This window comes from Mesoplodon bidens (assembly GCF_964165515.1).
Source record: "Mesoplodon bidens genome assembly, chromosome: 1".
Lineage (NCBI taxonomy): Eukaryota > Metazoa > Chordata > Mammalia > Artiodactyla > Ziphiidae > Mesoplodon > Mesoplodon bidens.
This window is the reverse complement of record NC_138176.1, coordinates 146,909,163-146,931,531: the sequence shown is the minus strand read 5'-3', so window position 1 is coordinate 146,931,531 and position 22,369 is coordinate 146,909,163. Positions and strand designations below refer to the sequence as shown.

The 22,369-nt window shown below is 37.7% G+C and overlaps 1 protein-coding gene across 18 annotated transcripts in view; it reads right to left on the bottom strand.

The window, feature by feature from the left end:
- APBB2 (amyloid beta precursor protein binding family B member 2) overlaps positions 1-22,369 on the bottom strand; it is a 476,036-nt gene that overhangs the window by 344,541 nt on the left and 109,126 nt on the right. For 15 of the 18 annotated variants that reach the window (XM_081232470.1, XM_081232469.1, XM_081232466.1 and 12 more), the window contains one exon: positions 20,059-20,164. The gene's annotated coding sequence lies outside the window, so the exon portion shown is untranslated. Of the gene's footprint in view, positions 1-10,191; positions 10,293-19,049; positions 19,156-20,058; positions 20,165-22,369 lie in introns of all 18 variants that reach the window. The other 3 variants (XM_081232462.1, XM_081232477.1, XM_081232463.1) reach the window with 3 other exon arrangements.

The following is a 22,369-nucleotide window of genomic DNA, read 5'->3' as shown; positions in this document are numbered from 1 at the left end:
CACGCACTCTGTAAAGAAGGCTAACAAAGTAAATGCAAAGCCTGATGTACGCACATGATTTCCCCTCCTGTGGTGTTATTTCATAAAGACTTGCCAAGAGATCAATCCCTCAGTCACAGAAGTCAGGCTATATAAATCATCTTGGAAAAAAAATTAATTGTATTTCAGTCGGTGATGTAAATGCTACTTCAAATTCTATCAACTGCCAAAGCATCTTTACCATATATTCTTCTCCTGTGCCGTCAGTTCCCATGAAATATCTAATGGCCACTAAAACAAGAGTTTTATTCCACAGTTGCCCAGGTGAATTATATTGTGCTCACACAGTGTTTTGAAAAGCTGAGATAAATTCATCTCAGTTAATCCCAGAACACCACCCCGCCCCCAGCTCCCTGTTTCATTTGGAGATTACAACGGACAGTGATTCCACACAGCAACATGCGTGTGTCAAAGTAAATACGCAATCTAATCACCACAGCTCCGTACAGAACAAAGCACAGGTTTTGATTTTGCTACTTAGGTTTCAGAAATGAAAAGGTGGGGGGATCCCAAGAAATCAGTCTCAAAAGCTTTTTCCAAGACTACTTTTGTGAGAAATTTTAAAATAAGTCTCAGTTTCTGATACATAAGTATAAAGGAGGCAAAATCACAGCTAGTTACTGAATTTCAAAATGGTGAAACCCTAAAAGCTACTTCCAAAATAGACTCACTATATCCAAAGCCTGAATTAATATTTAGGTATATAGAAATATTTCTTTGTTTTTCTCCCCTCTCCAATGGCTTAAGAGATCATTCAGAAATTCACACTGAGGGGTTTTGTTTCATTCTGCATAGATTCTGCTTCCAACCATCACAAGTAGCAGATTTTAAAAAAGCTTTTACTATAAGAATCTCTATATGACTATATAATCTCTCAAACACCTTCTTAATCTAAATTTTTTAAACAAATGACAAGATGTAACTAAAATGGCATTGGTTTCACCAATATCACACAATGTAAACTGACAGTCAATGAAGTTCTAAGGAAACTATAAAATGGTGAAATATTATCACTCACTTGAAAAAGTAGTAACTGAAAGCAAGTCAAATGAACACCAATCCTTCAACATTTACTACAAGCACAGCAGTTTGTAGTAGGTGTGGAACAGGAATGCGGCATGTGACACACCTACTGGCAACAGGGAACTTAGCATATTGCAGAGACATGAAACACTGATGAACACTGGATCACAAGCCCCCCAGAAAGATTTAAGTGTGAAGGACAAGAGGTTGGATAGGTCAAATGAGACCAATTTCTGTCATATTATTAAGCCTATTATACACACGTAAAAGATTTTATGTGACATGAATACGTCCACACCTCTTATATCATAAAGGATACCAATCAACAATACTGTCAAAGTCAACTTCATGCAACTAAGAAACTTTACCATATCTTTCCAACATCACTCATATTGCTGTATTTGTTTTTGACCAGTCTGAGTCTCCCACTGGACTATGAGATATTACAGGTCAGAGGTGTGCCCTATTGAACTTTTAATACTTAGCTCTTGGCACTACTGAACACAGAATAATCCAATATACTGATGATGAATGATGAACGGCACTAAAATAGTAGCTATTTATTTGGTGATTTATCTGAATACAAAGATTGATTCTTGACAATAAAACAAAGTTTAGGAGGCTTCTACAAAGTTATATTTTACTAAGAAAATGGTCAAAATTAAGAATCAAAAAATACGCAAAAGAGGTGTTCACTGAAGCTTTATTCATCATAGAAAAATGGCAATATTCTGAATTTTCAACAATTGGGCAATGTGCTGTTTTATTACGGTCAAAGATTGGATAGATTACGGAACCATTAAAAATGACAAACATGAAGGCCTGCAACAGAGGAAATTAAGATGTAACAATAATAAAAAAGAAGGGGTCAAAATAAGATGTATACTACAACTACAACCAAATAAAAATATATACATATGTTAAAAAAGACTGGAATGAAATACACACAAAAATACTTGTTTAAGTAAATAGATTTGGAGCTTATAGGTGATTTTTCCACTCTAAACTTTTTGTAATACTTGATATTTACATCATCATTTATAGCTCCTATTGTAAAACTGTTATATTGCCATTACAGATTCTTGCAAAAGTAGCATTTTAACATTATATGTCTAACAGTAATTGTTACAATGATTATTAATAGTAACTTATTTAATCAAATCTAAGTGCTATTGGAAGCTACACCACTATTTTATGTGCTAAGAATAAAAACAAAAGTGCTGCCAAGAATAGTTATAAGATGTCAGCAATTGCAAGATACATCAAATTTCAAGAATGTCAAAATGTGAAAGATGTATGTCTTAGAATCAATGAGACAGAAGAAAGAATAAACAGAATAAAGCAACTGTACAAGAAACTATTTTATTGGTGAAATAAAAGTGATTTCTAGATAACAAGAAACTATCAAATATATGGGGAAAGTGATAGAAATCTCTTATCAAAATAAATTATTTGACTCCCAAATAAGTCTATATAAAGATTGGGATAATGAAAGAAACAAGGACATCACACAACAGAAGTCAAGTCTTCATCATACCCCTGAGATCAAATATACCTGGTCCAAATGGATTGAATAAATGGTCTACCAAGAAGTAATTAAGGGTTTCCCTGGTGCCACAGTGGTTGGGAATCCACCTGCCAGTGCAGGGGACACGGGTTTGAGCCCTGGTCTGGGAAGATCCCACATGCCGCAGAGCAACTAAGCCTGTGCGCCACAACTACTGAGCCTGCACTCTAGAGCCCGCAAGCCACAACTACTGAAGCCCGCACACCTAGAGCTTGTGCTCCACAACAAGAGAAGCCACCGCAACGAGAAGCCTGCGCACCGCAATGAAGAGTAGCCCCCACTTGCCATAACTAGAGAAAGCCCATGTGCAGCAACAAAGACCCAATGCAGCCAAAAATAATTAATTAATTAATTTAAAAAAAGAAGAAGAAGAAGAAGTAATTAAGGTAAGCCAACAGGCCTAGACAAGATTTTTTAGCTCGGGGTAGGGTGGGGGCTATGAAATGAATTGCTTTGAGTGGCATTCCCTTGAAAGTAATGCTGAAGCTTCCTGTTGGTTTATAATCACAGAGAGGGCCACTGACTGAATTTTGGTAACCTCAAAGTTTTTGCATGGAGGAGTAAGATGGGAAGAGGCAGTAAGTCCACATCAGTGAATGAAGCATCATGGTTCACAAAAACAGAATTAAAATTTGTAATTTTCTACCTAGTCCTCTAAGCTTTCCTCCCTAAGTTCACGCATTTCTATAAATAATTGGCTTTTTACTTAAAATAATAATGGAAATTAATTAATCTCACCTGAACTTTTAGCAGTTTAACATGAAGAAACTGTAAGGAACTTTCCAGTTGGAAACCAAATCATGGGACACCACCTTAACTATCCCTGAGAGAGTAACCACAACAATGCAACAAACTGTAAGAACAAACTACAATAAGCAGTGAGACAAAAATATCACCCAAGAAGAAAAAAATGTCAAGAGCATTATTTTAAAAGCACTGATTATTTAAACCCTTCATACATCTACATATGTAAGGCAAAGGGGTCTTACTCATTGCCAAATAACAAAAACAAAATACAGAAGTCTAATACTAAACTAATATAAACATCAGTTTGCTTACTGTAAGAATGAATAAAAGTCATAAAAGCCAACCTCTGGGAAAAATCAACAAAGCCAAGAGTTTGGTTCTTTAAAAAGTCCAACAAAATTGACAAACCTTTAATTAGACTAAAAAAAAAGGAAAGAAGACTCAAATAACTAACATCAGAAATAAAAAAGAGAACATTACTACCAATTGTAAAGATATAAAAAGGATTATAAAAGAGTACTATGAACAACTGTATGGTAACAAATTTGACAACCTAGATGAAATGGGTACATTTCTAAAAACACCTACCAAGATGGAATTATGAAGCAAGAAAATCAGACCTATAACTAATAACAAAACTGATCAGTAATCTCAGAAAGAAAAGCCTAGGACCAGATGGCTTTACCAGTAAATTCTATCAAACATTTAAAAAAGAAGAATCCTTCTCAAGTCCTCCTAAAAAAATTAAAGAGGGGGAAACACTTCCAAACTCATTCTATGAAGCTAGCATTACACTAATACCAATGAAAGTTTTCTACATAAAACAAACAGACAAACAAACAAATCCCTACAGACCATTATCCCTTATGAATACTGATGGAAAAATCCTCAGCAAAATACTAGCAAACAGAATGCAACAGCATATTAAAAGTGGCGTTTATTGCTGGAATGCAAAGATGGTTCAACATATGAAAATCAACCAATGTAATACACCACATTAAAAGAATGAAGGAAAAAAATATCACCTGATCATCTCAATTGATGCAGAAAATAAACCTGAAAAATTCAGTACTCTTTCATGATAAAAAACACTCAACAAATTAGGAATAGAAGGAAACTACTTCAACAAAATAAAGGCCTTATATGAAAAACCCACAGCTAACAATATGCTCAATAATGGAAAAGGCTGAAAGCTTTTCCATTAAGATCAAGAACTAGGCAAGAATACTCACTCTTGCCACTTCTGCTCAATATAGTACTGGAAGTCCTACCCAGAGCAATTAGGTAAGAAAAATAAATAAAAAGCATCCAAACTGGAAAGGAAGAAGTAAAATTATTTCTGCTCACGGATGACATGAAAACCCATCACAGATGTAGAAAACACTAAAGATTCCAGAAAAAAAGAGAAAAAAAATGGTAGAACTAATAAACAAATTCAGCAAAGTTACAGGATATAAAATTAACACACAAAAATCAGTTGCATTTTTATACATTAACCATGAACAACCCAAAATGAAACCTAAAGACAATTCTATTTACAATAGAATCAAAAAAGAATAAAATACTTAGGAATAAGCTTAACCAAGGAGGCAAAAGGCTTATACACTGAAAACTGCAAAATGTGGCTGAAAGAAATTCAAGAAAAGTCAAATAAATGGAAAGATATCCTTCATTCATAGAATGGAAGACTTAATATTGTTAGGATGTCAATACTACCCAAAGTGATACACATATTCAATGGAATCCTTATCAAAACCCCAAAGACATTTCTGCAATTGTGAAGTCCACACATATTCTCTCTTTCAATAAGTTTTAAGGGTGAATTGCTCCAAGTTACCAACAGACATTAATAATACTTAATCAACCTATAAAGTAATATATTGAACTTTGCGAATTGGAAGCTACCATTCAGACATACAGAGAATTCAACGTTTAAAATAGGGTGGCATCATCACTAACATTCAGGCGGACAATGGACCAAATTTACAACTTTTTGCACGAGACAATCACAGGGGAGACTTGGTGAGCCTGTTCTGCCACTGCACTTGAAAAGCATACCAACGGAATAGTATAATATCAGATAATGGGTGGAAAGGCCTTTTCCAGCAACAGATACCTGGGTCTCCACAGAACAGCTACAGTCACAAACCAGGGCAGTGTCTAGGAAGGTAATCACCATCATCAGATACAGAGAGGATCAATTTGTTCAAAAATTGTACTGTGCATTTTTTTTTTTTTGCGGTACGTGGGCCTCTCCCGTTGCAGAGCACAGGCTCAGGACGTGCAGGCTCAGTGACCATGGCTCACGGGCCCAGCCGCTCCGCGGTATGTGGGACCTTCGTGGACTGGGGCACGAACCCGTGTCCCCTGCATTGGCAGGCGGACTCTCAACCACTGCGCCACCAGGGAAGCCCTGTACTGTGCATTTTTAGGAGTTATTATAGATGCATAGAATTTCTGATTGACAAAGACCTTTAAAATCATATTACATGTGAAAATCATTTTATGGATAAGAAAATGAGGACCCCAGGAAGGGGTACCTATGTAACTCAAGGTCACACAACTAGCAGTTAGCAAAACCCGGACTAGAACCTAGGTTTCCAGTGTTCCTCCGTCTTCCCTAATAAAACTCCTGAGCTTCAGGTTGGGAGTACCACCTTAGTCTGCTGGCAGGAAAAAATCTCCCCACAAAATGATTTCTTTTTCTTTCCAGTTTTATTGAGCTATAATTGACATATAACACTGTATTAGTTTAAGGTGCACAATATAATGACTTGATGTGTATTTATTCAAATTTAAATGATCACCACAGTAAGTTAGTTAACATTCATCATCATGTATAGTTAAAGTTTTTTTCTCTTGTGATGAGAACTTTTAGGATCTACTCTCTTAGCAACTTTCAAATACACAGTACAGTATTGTTAACTACAGTCACCATGCTGCACATTACATCCCCATGACTTATTTATCTTATAATTGGAAGTTTGTTCCTTTTGACTACCTCTCCCACCCACAAACCCCTCACCTCAGACAGCCACCAATCTGTTCTCTGTTTCTGTAAATTCAGGATTTTTTTAGATTGTACATATAGGTGAGATCATACAGTATTTGTCTTTCTCTGTATGACTTATTTCACTTAACATAATGCCTTCAAGGTCCATCCATGTTGTTGCAAATGGCAGCATTTTCTTCTTTATGATGTCTGAATAATAGTCCACTGGATATATATGCCACAGTTTCTTTATCCATTCAGCTGGTAATGGATACTTATATGTCTTGGCTATTGTAAACAATGCTGCAATGGACATGGGGGAACAAATATATCTCTCTGAGATAGTGATTTCATTTCCTTCAGACATATACCCACAAGTGGAATTGCTGGACCTTATGGTAGTTATATTTTTAATTTTTAATTTTTTGAAGAACCTCCATACTGTTTTCCATAGTGGCTGCACGATTTTACGATCCCACCAACAGTGCATAAGAGCTCCTTTTCTCCACATCCTCACCAACACTTTTTATCTCTTGTAGTTTTGATGACAGCCATTCTAACAGGTGTGAGGTGATCACAAAACAATTTCTTAAAGATTCTTGACCACATCAGTATATGCCCAATATGATTAAATCAACTCACGCCTGCCTTAGGAAAGGAACCTTCTAGGATTATATGGAAGCCTTTGCACTGATTCTGCATTTTTTGACAGCTGTGGTTATTGTCGTCCCATCCCTGGGGTAAGCAGTTAGGATCTGCCCTGTGAGAGGTGGACTTCCCAGTGTCAATTATTCTGGGAAGAGGCAGAGCCTGAGATAAGAAATGAAAACTGGGAAGGAAAGACCTGGCAGAAATCTTCCCTCTTCCAGGGCCTTAATCTATTTGATGCCTGGCCTCTACAACTAAATATGCTGATAGTCACTTCTGGGAGAGGGGGCTGGTGGTCTAGGCCAGAGAGGTAGCCTTGTAAGGGCCCAGTGAGGATGGGTCTCAGTATGCCATATCTAGTAGCAATTTTACGGGACTCTCAGGGTTTTGTTAAAGGTCATAAACTCAATTTTTATCTACTATAGAGAATTAAGGACATGTTTCCAAGCTAAGGATGGAGTGGGAAATAGGAAAGCAGAGTGGGATAGCAGAGCTATCACAGTGCTGGCAGCAATGATTAGCAAGGTCCCCAAAGAAAAGGGAACCTGGGACGGGAATCCAGGCATGAGAGCTAGGCTCACCTCATCATATGAAGATGGTGTCCTTTCCCGATCACCTCAGAAGAGGAAGCATTAATTTATAACTAGGAGACACAATGGGTTTCTTGCAAATCATCACAGGTTAAACAGATTTCCTGATACTGATAACATAGGATGATATTCAGTAGGTGAGCACTGTGATGACTGTCCAATGTTTATAGTCAGCATCCATTCTGATTGGCCAGCATCTGGTTGTCAACTATTTTGAGTCTCATCCTTCCAACAATAATATATGTCTCTCCATCTCAGTTTCTGCTATTGATTCCTAAGACTTGGAGAACATTAACCTTTTTGTTAGTGCTTATCACAGATGCAGGAATGAATAAACACTATATTAATAAACTCTAAGCAATAGATACCATTATTCCCACTTTATAGGCTAGAAAACCGAGGCTCAGAGAAAGAACTCACCCACAGATAGCCTGAGGCAGAGCCAGAATTTTATTCCAAAACAAACAGAATTTTAAGGTTGTATAGAAACAGTCCCTCTACTCTGGAAATCTACCCTCCTATGAAAGATAACATTGCAGGGAACAAGAAACTATGGGACTTGAAGGTAAATGCATCCTTATCTCATAAAATATCAATATTAATATGGAAAAGACTGGTCTAATAAGCATGATTTTAATCCTACCCAACTCTCATGCTGCAATTATTGTCAAGCGTTACCTGAATAACTAAAAAGCTTTTACATATATCTGTGTGACAAAATACTAGTTCATGTCTTCAAATCCATGTATGCGAACTATAAAACCAATTTAATCCTATTTATTAAGAGAAAAGCCCCAGCATATATTCTATTAATGTGCACTGAATCCCTATGTGAATCTCACTTGATTAAAATATTACTATTAAAATATTATTACTATTAAAATATTATTATTATTATTACAAAAGACACAATTTAACAGATTTAAGGAAAAAACTTGAATTCAACAACTTCCCCTCCGGTCACTTATTTAAACCTCTGACAAAACCTCTGTTCTAAGAAATTATTTCTTCTACTTTCTACTTAGAGAACAAATGAAAGTACATCTGAATTAAATTACCACTGCTGTGGAAACACTGAAACTCTAAATAAAAACTAGCAATCAAGACAAGATTATCTCAAAAGACGCTAGATTCCCTCAACACTGCCCATCATCAGAACAGTCTTTAAATGCCCTTTCTCATAGGCTATGCCAGTCATTAGCTGTAATTAAAATTCTTGTTGAAATTGGCTTATATCTCTCTACATCTGAATCTTTTCAGGTACCGCTCATTTTCTCTTCTTCCTACTTATTATAAGAGATCAGACACTAGTCTGCTTCGAAATTTTACAGGTACTACATCCACATTAAGGTAATTCATCAAAGTAGTCTGAATGCTGTAAAGATTTTTTTTTTTAATGATACAGAACGTCACCAAATTCCCTTATTAGTAGGGTGGCCATTTAATTTATCATCCAAACCAGAACACTTGGTTCTGAAAGGGGGCATTATCAAAAATAGCAACAGGCACAGTCAAGACTGTCCCAGCAAACTGACACATATTGACACCCTACTTATTAAAGAACCAAACACCATGCCTAAAAGCTGAGTCTCAAAAAAGTGAAATAAAGTTCATGGTGGGAAAGGGGGTAGAGTGGGTTCATGTGTGAATAGAAAGTCAGAAGAGTCCAATCAGAAGGTCAAGAGAAAGCTGCATTCTCTCTCAGGCACCCAAACGCAATGGCATTTCCAGATTACATAAACACAGCTCCTCCCTGCCTTGGATATTAAAAGGGTTTGTACATATGAATCAAGTCTGTCATATGTCGTGTGCTCTCCTTATTTATTTATCGGTTTATTTTATGGCTACCCTCACACTCCTCCTCGATATTACCTTATCTCCCACACACCCCACAACCCACAAGCTTCCTTTCCCCTCTCTTCCTTATTTTATGTCTCATCACTGAACCAGTAAACCAGAATTACTAGGAACTTGCTACATACCAGGCACTGTGCTAAGTCCTCCTACATAAAATGGGGATCCCAAAACTGAATTAGATTCAGTCCTTGCCAGCTCATTGTTCAAATTTTTATTCACCACACTTTGTTTAAAACTCAATACAGGGGACTTCCCTGGTGGCGCAGTGGTTAAGGCTCCACGCCCTCAATGCAGGGGTCCTGTGTTCAATGCCTGGTCAGGGAACTAGACCCCACATGCCTGCCGCAACTAAGAGTTCGCATGCCACAACTAAGGAGCCAGAGAGCTACAACTAAGGAGCCCGTGAGGCACAACTAAGACCCGGCGCAACCAAATAAATTAAAAAAAAAAAAAGAAACTCAATACCATTTCACTCCAGCCTCCATTTCTGCATGTCCTAAGCAGCCCAACCAAGGAGTACGGTTGTCAAGTTTCCTAGTGAAGCCACCTCTCTATTTATTTGTAGATAATTTAGTACAGTATATACATTGATATAAAAGAAGAATAAACTAAACAACTTTGATTAAGGCGTCAAAATTCCCACATCTTAAAAAAACTTTATAAAAGCTCTTCTGTTCTCCCAACCAAGACACCGCAGCTTTTGGAGGGGAACACTCTTTCTTGCATACCTTTTTCCTCCTTGAAGCTGGTGAAGGATTATGTCTTGCCCACCACTGAATTTCCAGCACCTTGCAGAGTGTCTAGCACAAAATAGACACTCAATAAATATCTGTTGAATAAATGAATGCATGACGGGTTCATGGTTAATGACTTTTTTTTTATGTCAACACCTCAAGATCTTTGCTCCATTGATCAACTCCTCTCAAAAGGCAGTCTCCCCACTCCCTCCCCCCCTCCCCACCACAGTAACAGCTTTGGAGTCAGCCAAAAACCCCAGATCAAATCCCAGCCACTTAATAGCAATGTTATCCTGGGCAAGTTTTCCAATCATTCTCTATGCCTTATTTTTCTTATCTATAAAATAGAGATAGCACTATCAAGTTTGCTAGGTTTTTGTGGTATTTGTGAGATTTGAAAATAATTTACATAAAGGGCCAGGCAGGAACCTACTAAATGTGTGTCGGATGAAAGAATAAATTGCCATTCTGTTCTGTGGATCCAGGTCAAAATGTAACCATCAAACTGTAATCTGCCAAAGCTGATCTTAATTTAACAACAGATATGCATCAGAAGTTGGAACACACAACTGGAGTCTGTCTGCTGTGGAACATCAAAGGGAGAGTTTAACATCTGCTTTTTTTTTTTTTTTGCATTTGCCTTTTATTTTTTTTTACATCTTTATTGGAGTATAATTGCTTTACAATGGTGTGTTAGTTTCTGCTTTATAACAAAGTGAATCAGTTATACATATACATATGTTCCCATATCTCTTCCCTCTTGCATCTCCCTCCCTCCCACCCTCCCTATCCCACCCCTCCAGGCGGTCACAAAGCACGGAGCTGATCTCCGAGATGATCTCCCTGTGCTATGCGGCTGCTTCCCACTATCTATCTACCTTACGTTTGGTAGTGTATATATGTCCATGCCTCTCTCTCGCTTTGTCACAGCTCACTCTTCCCGCTCTCCATATCCTCAAGTCCATTCTCTAGTAAGTCTGTGTCTTTATTCCTGTCTTACCCCTAGGTTCTTCATGACATTTTTTTTCTTAAATTCCATATATATGTGTTAGCATACGGTATTTGTCTTTCTCTTTCTGACTTACTTCACTCTGTATGACAGACTCTAGGTCTATCCATCTCATTACAAATAGCTCAGTTTCGTTTCTTTTTATGGCTGAGTAATATTCCATTGTATATATGTGCCACATCTTCTTTATCCATTCATCCGATGATGGACACTTAGGTTGTTTCCATCTCCGGGCTATTGTAAATAGAGCTGCAATGAACATTTTGGTACATGACTCTTTTTGAATTATGGTTTTTCTCAGGGTATATGCCCAGTAGTGGGATTGCTGGGTCATATGGTAGTTCTACTTTTAGTTTTTTAAGGAACCTCCATACTGTTCTCCATAGTGGCTGTACCAATTCACATTCCCACCAGCAGTGCAAGAGTGTTCCCTTTTCTCCACACCCTCTCCAGCATTTATTGTTTCTAGATTTTTTGATGATGGCCATTCTGACTGGTGTGAGATGATATCTCATTGTAGTTTTGATTTGCATTTCTCTAATGATTAATGATGTTGAGCATTCTTTCATGTGTTTGTTGGCAGTTTGTATATCTTCTTTGGAGAAATGTCTATTTAGGTCTTCTGCCCATTTTTGGATTGGGTTGTTTGTTTTTTTGTTATTGAGCTGCACGAGCTGCTTATAAATTTTGGAGATTAATCCTTTGTCAGTTGCTTCATTTGCAAATATTTTCTCCCATTCTGAGGGTTGTCTTTTGGTCTTGTTTATGGTTTCCTTTGCTGTGCAAAAGCTTTGAAGTTTCATTAGGTCCCATGTGTTTATTTTTGTCTTTATTTCCATTTCTCTAGGAGGTGGGTCCAAAAGGATCTTGCTGTGATTTATGTCATAGAGTGTTCTGCATATGTTTTCCTCTAAGAGTTTGATAGTTTCTGGCCTTACATTTAGGTCCTTAATGCATTTTGAGCTTATCTTTGTGTATGGTGTTAGGGAGTGATCTAATCTCATACTTTTACATGTCCCTGTCCAGTTTTCCCAGCACCACTTATTGAAGGGGCTGTCCTTTCTCCACTGTACATTTCTGCCTCCCTTATCAAAGATAACATGACCATATGTGCATGGGTTTATCTCTGGGCTTTCTATCCTGTTCCATTGACCTATCTTTCTGTTTTTGTGCCAGTACCATACTGTCTTGATTACTGTAGCTTTGTAGTATAGTCTGAAGTCAGGAAGCCTGATTCCTCCAGCTCTGTTTTTCGTTCTCAAGATTGCTTTGGCTATTCGGGGCCTTTTGTGTTTCCATACAAATTGTGAAATTTTTTGTTCTAGTTCTGTGAAAAATGCTAGTGGTAGTTTGATAGGGATTGCATTGTATCTGTAGATTGCTTTGGGTAGTAGAGTCATTTTCACAATGTTGATTCTTCCAATCCAAGAACATGGTATTATCTCTCCATCTATTTGTATCATCTTTAATTTCTTTCATCAGTGACTTATAATTTTCTGCATACAGGTTTTTTTTCTCCTTAGGTAGGTTTATTCCTAGATATTTTATTCTTTTTGCTGCAATGGTAAATGGGAGTGTTTTCTTGATTTCACTTTCAGATTTTTCATCATTAGTGTATAGGAATGCCAGAGATTTCTGTGCATTAATTTTGTATCCTGCTACTTTACCAAATTCGTTGATTAGCTCTAGTAGTTTTCTGGTAGCATCTTTAGGATTCTCTATGTATAGTATCATGTCATCTGCAAACAGTGACAGCTTTACTTCTTCTTTTCCGATTTGGATTCCTTTCATTTCCTTTTCTTCTCTGATTGCTGTGGCTAAAACTTCCAAAACTAAGTTGAATAAGAGTGGTGAGAGTGGGCAACCTTGTCTTGTTCCTGATCTTAGTGGAAATGGTTTCAGTTTTTCACCATTGAGGACAATGTTGGCTGTGGGTTTGTCATATATGGCCTTTATTATTGAAACTGTGATTAAAAATCTTCCAACAAACAAAAGCCCAGGACCAGATGGCTTCACAGGCGAATTCTATCAAACATTTAGAGAAAAGCTAACACCTATCCTTCTCAAACTCTTCCAAAATATAGCAGAGGGAGGAACACTCCCAAACTCATTGTATGAGGCCACCATCACCTTGATACCAAAACCAGACAAAGATGTCACAAAGAAAGAAAACTACAGGCCAATATCACTGATGAACATAGATGCAAAAATCCTCAACAAAATACGAGCATACAGAATCCAACAGCACATTAAAAGGATCATACACCATGATCAAGTGGGGTTTATTCCAGGAATGCAAGGATTCTTCAATATATGCAAATCAATCAACGTGATACACCATATTAACAAATTGAAGGAGAAAAACCATATGATCATCTCAATAGATGCAGAGAAAGCTTTCGACAAAATTCAACACCCATTTATGATAAGAACCCTGCAGAAAGTAGGCATAGAGGGAAGTTTCCTCAACATAATAAAGGCCATATATAACATCTGCTTTTAAATGCAGGAGAACAACAATTAGTCCACAAGTAAATGGGAAAGGTATACAATCCGATTTTATTTTCCCCACCAGGGTATCCATGCATTAAGAGATTACCAGCTTACAGCAGACTAAAGCTTTTTTGCAAGGGTCACGTAGTGGGGGAAGGTAACCCTGGAAATGGTTTTTAAATTCAGCATTTATTGATAGCTCCTGCTTTTCACCATCAAGAAGGTACAGGCCAAGTGTGCCCTTCCTTCAAAGTGCAAAACTAAGCAATCAAGAACTACAAGAATAAGGCTGAGGCTGAAGAGTATTTTTACCCAACTTGTTAGCAATCTAAGATATTAAACCTCAAAAGGGAATAACATCATGAATCTTTGTGCAAATTGAAATTTATGAAATGCATGCCTGTGATGGATGGGACACTTTGTTTTCACTGTAGAGCCACGTTCTGAGACCCATTCTCCTGCTGTCAGGCCGAGCAGCAGCCGTGGAAATAAGCAGCTCCCTGTGCTTTATTTCTAGCACACCTGAACCTGCAATCAACTGCGGCCATGACAGCTATTTACGGGCCCTTACTTTCCCCTTTTCCAGTAACAGTGGCAGAGACAAGCTATGAAACTTCCCCAGGGTTTGCTTTCCTTCCTCACAGCTCTCCTGGAAGATGAAAGAAACCCCAGAGTTTTTCAAAGCCCAGAGGCAATGTTGATCTTGAGTAACAGTTTCTATTTTCTTAAAAGACGTCGTTTCCTACTCTGCTCCAGCATACAGAACATGAAGCAAAGTCTAAACTACCTCCTTAGAGTACAGGAAAATAAATGCAGTAGTTACAAGAGAACGTGAACTCTGGTTTAAAAAGAGCAAAGGGTTAGGGATGAACACGGGCTGTAATACTGAACCGTCAAATTCTGTCCTACGAGCTCATAGTTTTGGCCTCCTTTAAAGAGTATCTGAGCAAAAGTGGCTCCCATCTGAATACAGATATTTTCTCCCTAAATTCCCAGTGAACCAAGTACACGAACCTATTATAACAACCTGTTTTCTTATCCATCTTCATTTTACAGATGCTTTCTTGTCATGAGTCACAGAGTTCATAAACCAAGAAACTAGGGTGTAAACCTAGGCAGCCTGACCCCAACGGTCTCCCATAATATGCCCTGAACCAGAAAAGTACTTCTGTTTGTTGTCTAAATCTGAAAGCAGCCAGGACCAACAGGAGTAACCGTCAACACAAGGGCTCCACATATTTTCACAAACTGAGGTCCCTACCTGCATGAATGATGGTGTAGTATTTTTTATGGACTCAAAAGTATCATTTAAGACAGTTTTATACCTGCCATAGCATTGAAGCAGCAAGCACAGCTTTCCAGCCTCCAAAAGGGCTTACAAGAAGTGCATTTTAGTCTCAGCTTCAGTTTTGGACAGCAAGTCACAAGATAAAATGGCAATTAGGAATTTCCTGAAACTTTAGAGATCAATCTAGATATCAAACAACTAAATAGATAAATAAATAAACAAATATCAAACTAAAATCCAATTACCCCAATTTGAGTAACACTTGATATAACTTCAACAGAAGCTTCACGTATATAATTTTAAAACACTGAATTTCAAGGGACAAAATATCTTAGAGATTATTCATCTTATCAATGCAAATTTTACTGAGCAAAGAGTTATGAAAGACAAAAAAAAAAAAGTGAATGAGACTAGATCCCAGGCCTCAAGACCTTATAGTCTATTAAACATTATGTAAATAACTATAACCCAATTCAAGTTAAAAACAATAAAAGATAAAATCAGAATATACTATCAGAGAGACTGAAGTAGGGTGTTAAGGGAGTTTGACACACAGAAAGGATTACTTCTGATCATAGCACAGTGGTTAAAGCATAAACATGAAAGTCATACAGACCTGAGTTCAAGTCTTGACCACTCCACTCCCTAGCTATGTGACGTTAGACAAGTTATTTAACCTCACTGAGCCTCAGTTTCAAAATCTTTATAATGGGGCAATAACACCTACCTCTCAGAACTGATATATAGGATTAAATAAGATGAAATATGTAAAACTCTTAATACAGTTCCCAGCACACTCCCCGGGTTAATTGCTAGCAGTGGCTTCCAGTCAGACCTATTATTTCTCCATCTCACATGCCTAGCTATTTCTCTTACCAATGCTCCTTAATTGCTCTGGTCCAATGCCCTGCTAGATCCTACTACCAACTATTCTTTAAAGATGAAGAGATGGACTTTGAGAAAATGGGGAACATGCCCAATGACATACAGACTCCTGATTCCTCAGGAAATGACTGCCCCCTCCTCAGCAGGCCCACGGCATTTGTGAATCCATCTTCCCTACAGGCTCACCAGAGTCAGATGGATACCTCATGGGCTTTAAAGTTAGATGGATCAGAGTTAGAATCCTAACTCAAACCTTTTCTAGCTGTGTGAATGCTGGCGAGTTACTTTCCCCCTAGTTTCAATAATCCCTACCCTAAGAATTACTGTGACAATCTAGTGACTCACTACTATGACTTCCACACTTGTTCAGACAGCGGAGCCAGTCTAAGGGCAGAATATCAGAAATCTTGGTATATTTAACTGTACCACATGAACCAAGAATTATTCTACTAGGAGAAATTACAACTACATTATATACATACTGCTTCCCAAATATTATGTGTGTGTGTGTGTACACATATGTGTGTATAAATATATACACACGTTTTTTTAAATCATTGTTCTAAGTTTGTTGATTAAATGCTTTTTATTCATTAACTTTTTTTTTCTATTTGCTAATTTAACTTAACAAGTAGTAGCAGGTACCAAAAGTTCAGGAAAATAAAATGGAAAAAAACCCTTAAGGATTAGAAAATTCTATTCATGATTTATTTTGGAAGGGATGGGTCAATGAATATCATTACTGAACTGAATGTTAGTGGTCCAGCACCTCATTTGAGAATATCCAGAATATCACATAGTACACACTGAATATATGTTATTTGAATCTGAATTTGAAACTCAAATTAAGTTCCCTGAAAGCAAGAGCATATCTCATTCATCTTTGTATAATGAGCTCCTAACACAGTGCCTGGCACATGGTAGTTGTGCAAAAAATGTTGGCTTAATAAATGAACCTAAAATTGAGAAGGCATGAAAAGGTCTATAATACATTTTGCATCTCCAATTAATTTGGATTTCAATTTGCTCCAATAAATTATATTCCAAAGTCTATGAAACATTCCTTCTGTACCCATCACCTCATCTGAGATATTAAGAGCTTCTTGGGAGGGAGAAATACATAGGTAGAATCCTTCCTTAGGCACAGAAATATTGATGAAGACAGCTAAGCGGGAGAAAGATGTCTCCTGCACTCTTGTAATATAACAAAGGGACCAAAGAAGACTCAAGCTTTATACACAGTACCTGTCAAACAGTGACATTTACCATTTTGAACACATATTTAGTCCCACAAGCCTCCTGCTCAGAACATGTCTGGTTACAGTAAACACAGTAGAGATTGTAGAAGGTGAATCCTAGTCTATTCTCTGTTCACAGATGAAAAACCCACACCATATATTTCACATATTTATACTCCCTTCTAACTGAAAGCCAGGATCACCTAAAATTAAACAAAAAGCTAAGATTCAACTGTTTCTCTTTCACTAAAAATATTGTAGACAAATATTTATTAGCATGGGAATTCATTATTTAAGTGGAAAAGAAAGGATACCAAATAATTTGTAGCATATACTACTCTGATAGTATTAACATAAAAATAAACATATATATGTATTAAACAGGATAATAAAATAGAAGCTATTTTCTGCTTCTTTTAAAATAATCCATGGCTAATTTTTCAAAAGTGCATCCACATTTTGTCAATATTATAGACTCAAGTTTCCAGAAACCTACTTCAAACAATTAAATAAAACACTTGAAACAAGGAAGTCTTTGAAAACATATTTGTGATTAAGAAAAAAATAAAAGTAGAGGACAAATGGGAGTTAAAAGGAAGCGTGGGGGCTTCCCTGGTGGCACAGTGGTTGAGAGTCCGCCTGCCGATGCAGGGGACACGGGTTCGTGCCCCGGTCCGGGAAAATCCCACATGCCGCGGAGCGGCTGGGCCCGTGAGCCATGGCCTCTGAGCCTGCGCGTCCGGAACCTGTGCTCCACAACAGGAGAGGCCACAGCAGTGAGAGGCCCGTGTACCGCAAAAAAAAAAAAAAAAAGATAGTGTGGTGGTTGTTTAGGGTTCTGAATTTTCCCTAAAATTGCACTAATCTCCCCCAAAATAAGTCACCAATTCATTTAAGTACCCCTTACAGTTTTCAAAGTACTGTCAGAAACATTCACCTGTGACTTTTGTAAATTTCAGGAGGGACTTTCCTCCATCTCCCCCCACCCTGCCCTCTCCCTTAATGTTTACTTCCATATAACTAGTTCTTCAGGACTAGATTTATACAGAGCATACTTATGCATTATAACCACCTTCTTTTTAACTTAAAAGTCAACTGTGAACATCCTTCTGTGCATATAAGTTTTCAGCTATGACATCAGTTTCAGTAAGCAGGGATCCTTCTGCCATAGTCCCTTTGGTAACACAGGGACTGTCTTTAGCTTATTGTGGCGATCAAAAGTCCTACTGATGCCTTGCTTCTACAAAATGGAAAAGTAACTTTTACAGCAATATCACAAAGGGAATATTCTGGTGTAATGGAAGGAAAATATTTCACCAGGGACTATATTAAATTTTAAAGAAATGCTAAATTATTTGAAAGGCACTTTAAGTGCTCACTTTCTGGGGCTAAGTTGTATTTCCAATCTAAACACCACTGCAAATATTGAGATCCTAATGGCCAGAGAATTAATCTTTTGCTCTTTTCGTTCTACTTCTGTGGAGAGACTGGTGACTTCCAACATAATCCTCTTTCAAATATCCTTCCAGGATGGAATAAATATCCTTTATTTTAAGGTTAATATGTGAATACAAGGCTAAAAAATTCAACTAAATATATTGCTATCATTTTTTTTAAATTCCACTGACAATAGTATTTCACTACTGCAAATATTTCACCGTAACAAAAAAAAAATGTTTTTGGAGAAAATTTTCCAAGTCCTTGCTTTCATTGGATTTATATTTTAGCAGAGACTTGATGGCTCTCAGAAACTGTTTTCGTGGTATGTGTATACTCCGTGTGTGTATGTAATATTTTTTTCAGTACATCTTATTTAACTTCAAAACAGCTTCATAATTAAAGACCCTTACCTTATTAAAATTATTTCAAATAACACACAATTTAGTTATAAATAAATTTACACTACAAACAATATAACAATAAAATCTGATCTTACTGTTTAATGCTTCTATGGAACTTCTAGAGTATAGTTTCTGTTCTGTCTTGTTTTGTTTTAGGAATGTTTCAACTATCTCATTTGTACTGTCAGAAATGTAGAGGAGCTGCAATACACAAAGAATACAAAGTTTAGAAAACTATCTAGTGATTTAATGAGCAAACAGTTCCTACTGTCAATGATATTGCTTCTGGAATACACCAGAAAGGAGGTGTGTGTGAATGCGTGTGCATGAGTACGTGCGTGTGTGTGTGGGTGTATGTGTGTTGTTTCACTTACATTCTTATGGGCCACTCACATTTCCAAGTAGTATCTACAAAAAAGTAGACTGCATTATTTTTAGGGCCCATTTTACCTTTCTCTTCAAAAAGATCAGGGAAATAAACTGAACTTTATGGCGTCGAACAATTTTTTCTACGAGATAGTCAAGCCATTCACACAGGTTTCTCAATTAAACTATCTTAGAGTTTCTCGAAAAAGTTATAAAACAATAAAACTGACATGCATCAATTCTTCCAAAACCAAGCTACATGAGGGACTTATTGAACAAGTGATTCCACATTTTATTTTCCTTTCCAGACAAGAAAAGAACCAAATGGATTACATTCTTATTCTAAAAAATTCAGAACCAAAGAGCTTATCTAAAAGTCTAAAACTCCTGAAGCGCAAAAAACCGGACTCACTTTTCTGTCACACCATATTACACTGTCTTACCTTTAGAGTTTAATTCATCTACTGAACACCTGATAAAAGGTTTTATCACAACCTTGAGGACTCAGTTTATGAAATTCCAAAGAAATGGCACATTGCAGAAAGTCATCCTAATCTCTTGAAAGGTTTTTTTTTTTTTAAAGGTCTCCTGAGTCCCTTTCCATGTTTCAAGTCTGTAAGAACATATAAAACTTACAAAGCCAGGAAAGAAAGGAAGTAAAAAAGCCACAGACAAACTGTTAACTTTCTGAGAGAAATATAATAAAATTTTTAAAAAGCAAATTAGAAAATTACTTACTTTCCCCAGGTCTTTGGTACAAAGCTCAGAAGGCAATTTCCCTTTTCCCACAAAGTCTTGTTAATTAATAGCAATCACTCAATGAGGTCAGGCAGCCCGAATGTATCTAGAAATTGTGTAGAGACAAAAAGTTAACGTTCAAAGTCAGATTAGAAATTAAAAATCAAAACACCCCATTGTTATTCAGAGTCTCTGCATAATTAAAATACAGATTTCATTGGAATATCTAAATGATGAGCTATATTAGCTACTTTTCCTTCAGAACAATACTAACAAGACTTGTTAAATCTAGATGGTGTTTTGATCTGTCATCTTATTAAAGTTACTAAAGCCGGAATCAGCAAGGCTTGTTGGCAACCATTCACGATAAAAATGTCCTTCTCAGGGAGTTTTAAAAAGCAACTTAGGGAGGATGTGGACTTCTAATTATACTGTGACTTGGGAGGGAAGGTCTTCTGAAATCACACTTGCCTGCCCCACCTTCCAAAGATGAGCTCATCTCACAAACACAGAAGCAGTTGTAAATAGAAGTGAACAATAACAACTTAAAGAAATTCATCAACAACTTGTAAATGCCCTTCAGATGTATCCATTGAAGCACACTTCACTTTTGCAGGTGGGAATGAGAAGAGAGAGGCGTGTTAACTTCTTTTAAAAATAAATTTATTTATTTATTTATTTTGGCTGCACTGGGTCTCTGTTGTGCGCGGGCTTTCTCTAGAGTTGCAGTGAGCGGGGGCTACTCTTCGTTGCGGTGCGCAGGCTTCTCACTGTGGTGGCTTCTTTTGTTGTGGAGCACAGGCTCTAGGTGCACAGGCTTCAGTAACTGTGGCACGCAGCACGGGCTTAGTTGCTCCGAGGCATGTGGGATCTTCCCCGACCAGGGCTTGAACCCATGTTCCCTACATTGGCAGGCAGATTCTTAACCACTGCGCCAACAGGGAAGTCCCAACTTTTTTCTAATAAAAGAGAAAATCTGAAAATTCTGCATGATGATAATCTCACTTAAAACATCAGTTACTTCCCCCAACAATCCTGTGAATGAATACATAGGTAATAAATCATTCATAAGATAAACGAGTTTAAGTAGGTGTAACAGATGCCACAGGTAAACCATAACCTAAAGTCTGTGCACCTGTCAGCCTCTCCCACACTGGGCCACACATTAGATGTAATTCTAAGAAGCGTGATAAACTCATTTAAAAGCCATAAGAGATTGAGAAATAGGTCCTTTAGGAGGAGGCAGGAAGCATTGCCATGGTAGGCAGTCAGAATCCCACAGACATCAATAGTCATCATTTATTATTACTGTCATTGTTACTGTTACAGTTTAGAGTTACTATTACTGTTACACTGTTATTGTTACACTTACACAGTATGGACTCTCAAGCCAGATTCTTCTCTAAGTGTTTTTACATGCATTACCTCCATTTAGGATAGAGACAAGCAGAAATATCCCCTAGACATCACCCTGGTGCCACACAGTACACTCAGTTCTCCTATAACACTCGTGTTTGTTCCAAGGTTGATACAGTAGGGAGCAACTTGAGCGTAACTTGATTTTCACATTTGTTTAGGTATGATTTCACTGCAAGAAACATTAGGTAATAGCAGAAGATTGCACGGGGCGGAACCCAGCTGTCTAAGGATACACAAAAGGCACAAAATCCACGCCTCAAATATCTGTTGGCGATCTCAGTCCCCCAGACGTGTGCCGAGCCACAGCCCTCCACGCTGGGTGCCCCAACTTTCCTTCTGATTTCAGGTAACCCTCCTTCCACCACTTCACAGTGACTCACAAACTGCAACCTTTCCAGGGCCTCAGTCCACAGAAAACGTCACGACTTTCTCAAGGTAAAATGCCATATTTTGTGCACTTTTTATCTACTTACTTCATGACCAACTAATATGTGTAAAACTGTGCTCCAATTTTTATTCAGTTCCCATCTTACTTTTTTTTAATGTGTCACTGATAAAGGTTTGGTTTTTTTTTTTTAATTTAGTTTTGGCTGTGTTGGGTCTTCGTTGCTGTGCGTGGTTTTCTCTAGCTGTGGCGAGCGCGGGCTACTCTTTGTTGTGGTGTGCGGGCTTCTCATTGCAGTGGCTTCTCTTGTTGCAGAGCACGGGCTCTAGGTGCGCAGGCTTCAGTAGTTGTAGCACATGGGCTCAGTAGTTGTGGCTCGTGGGCTCTAGAGCACAGGCTCGGTAGTTGTGGCGCATGGGCTTAGTTGCTCTGCGGCATGTGGGATCTTCCCGGACCAGGGCTTGCACCCGTGTCCCCTGTGATTCAGTCAGCAGTGGCCGGGTCGGC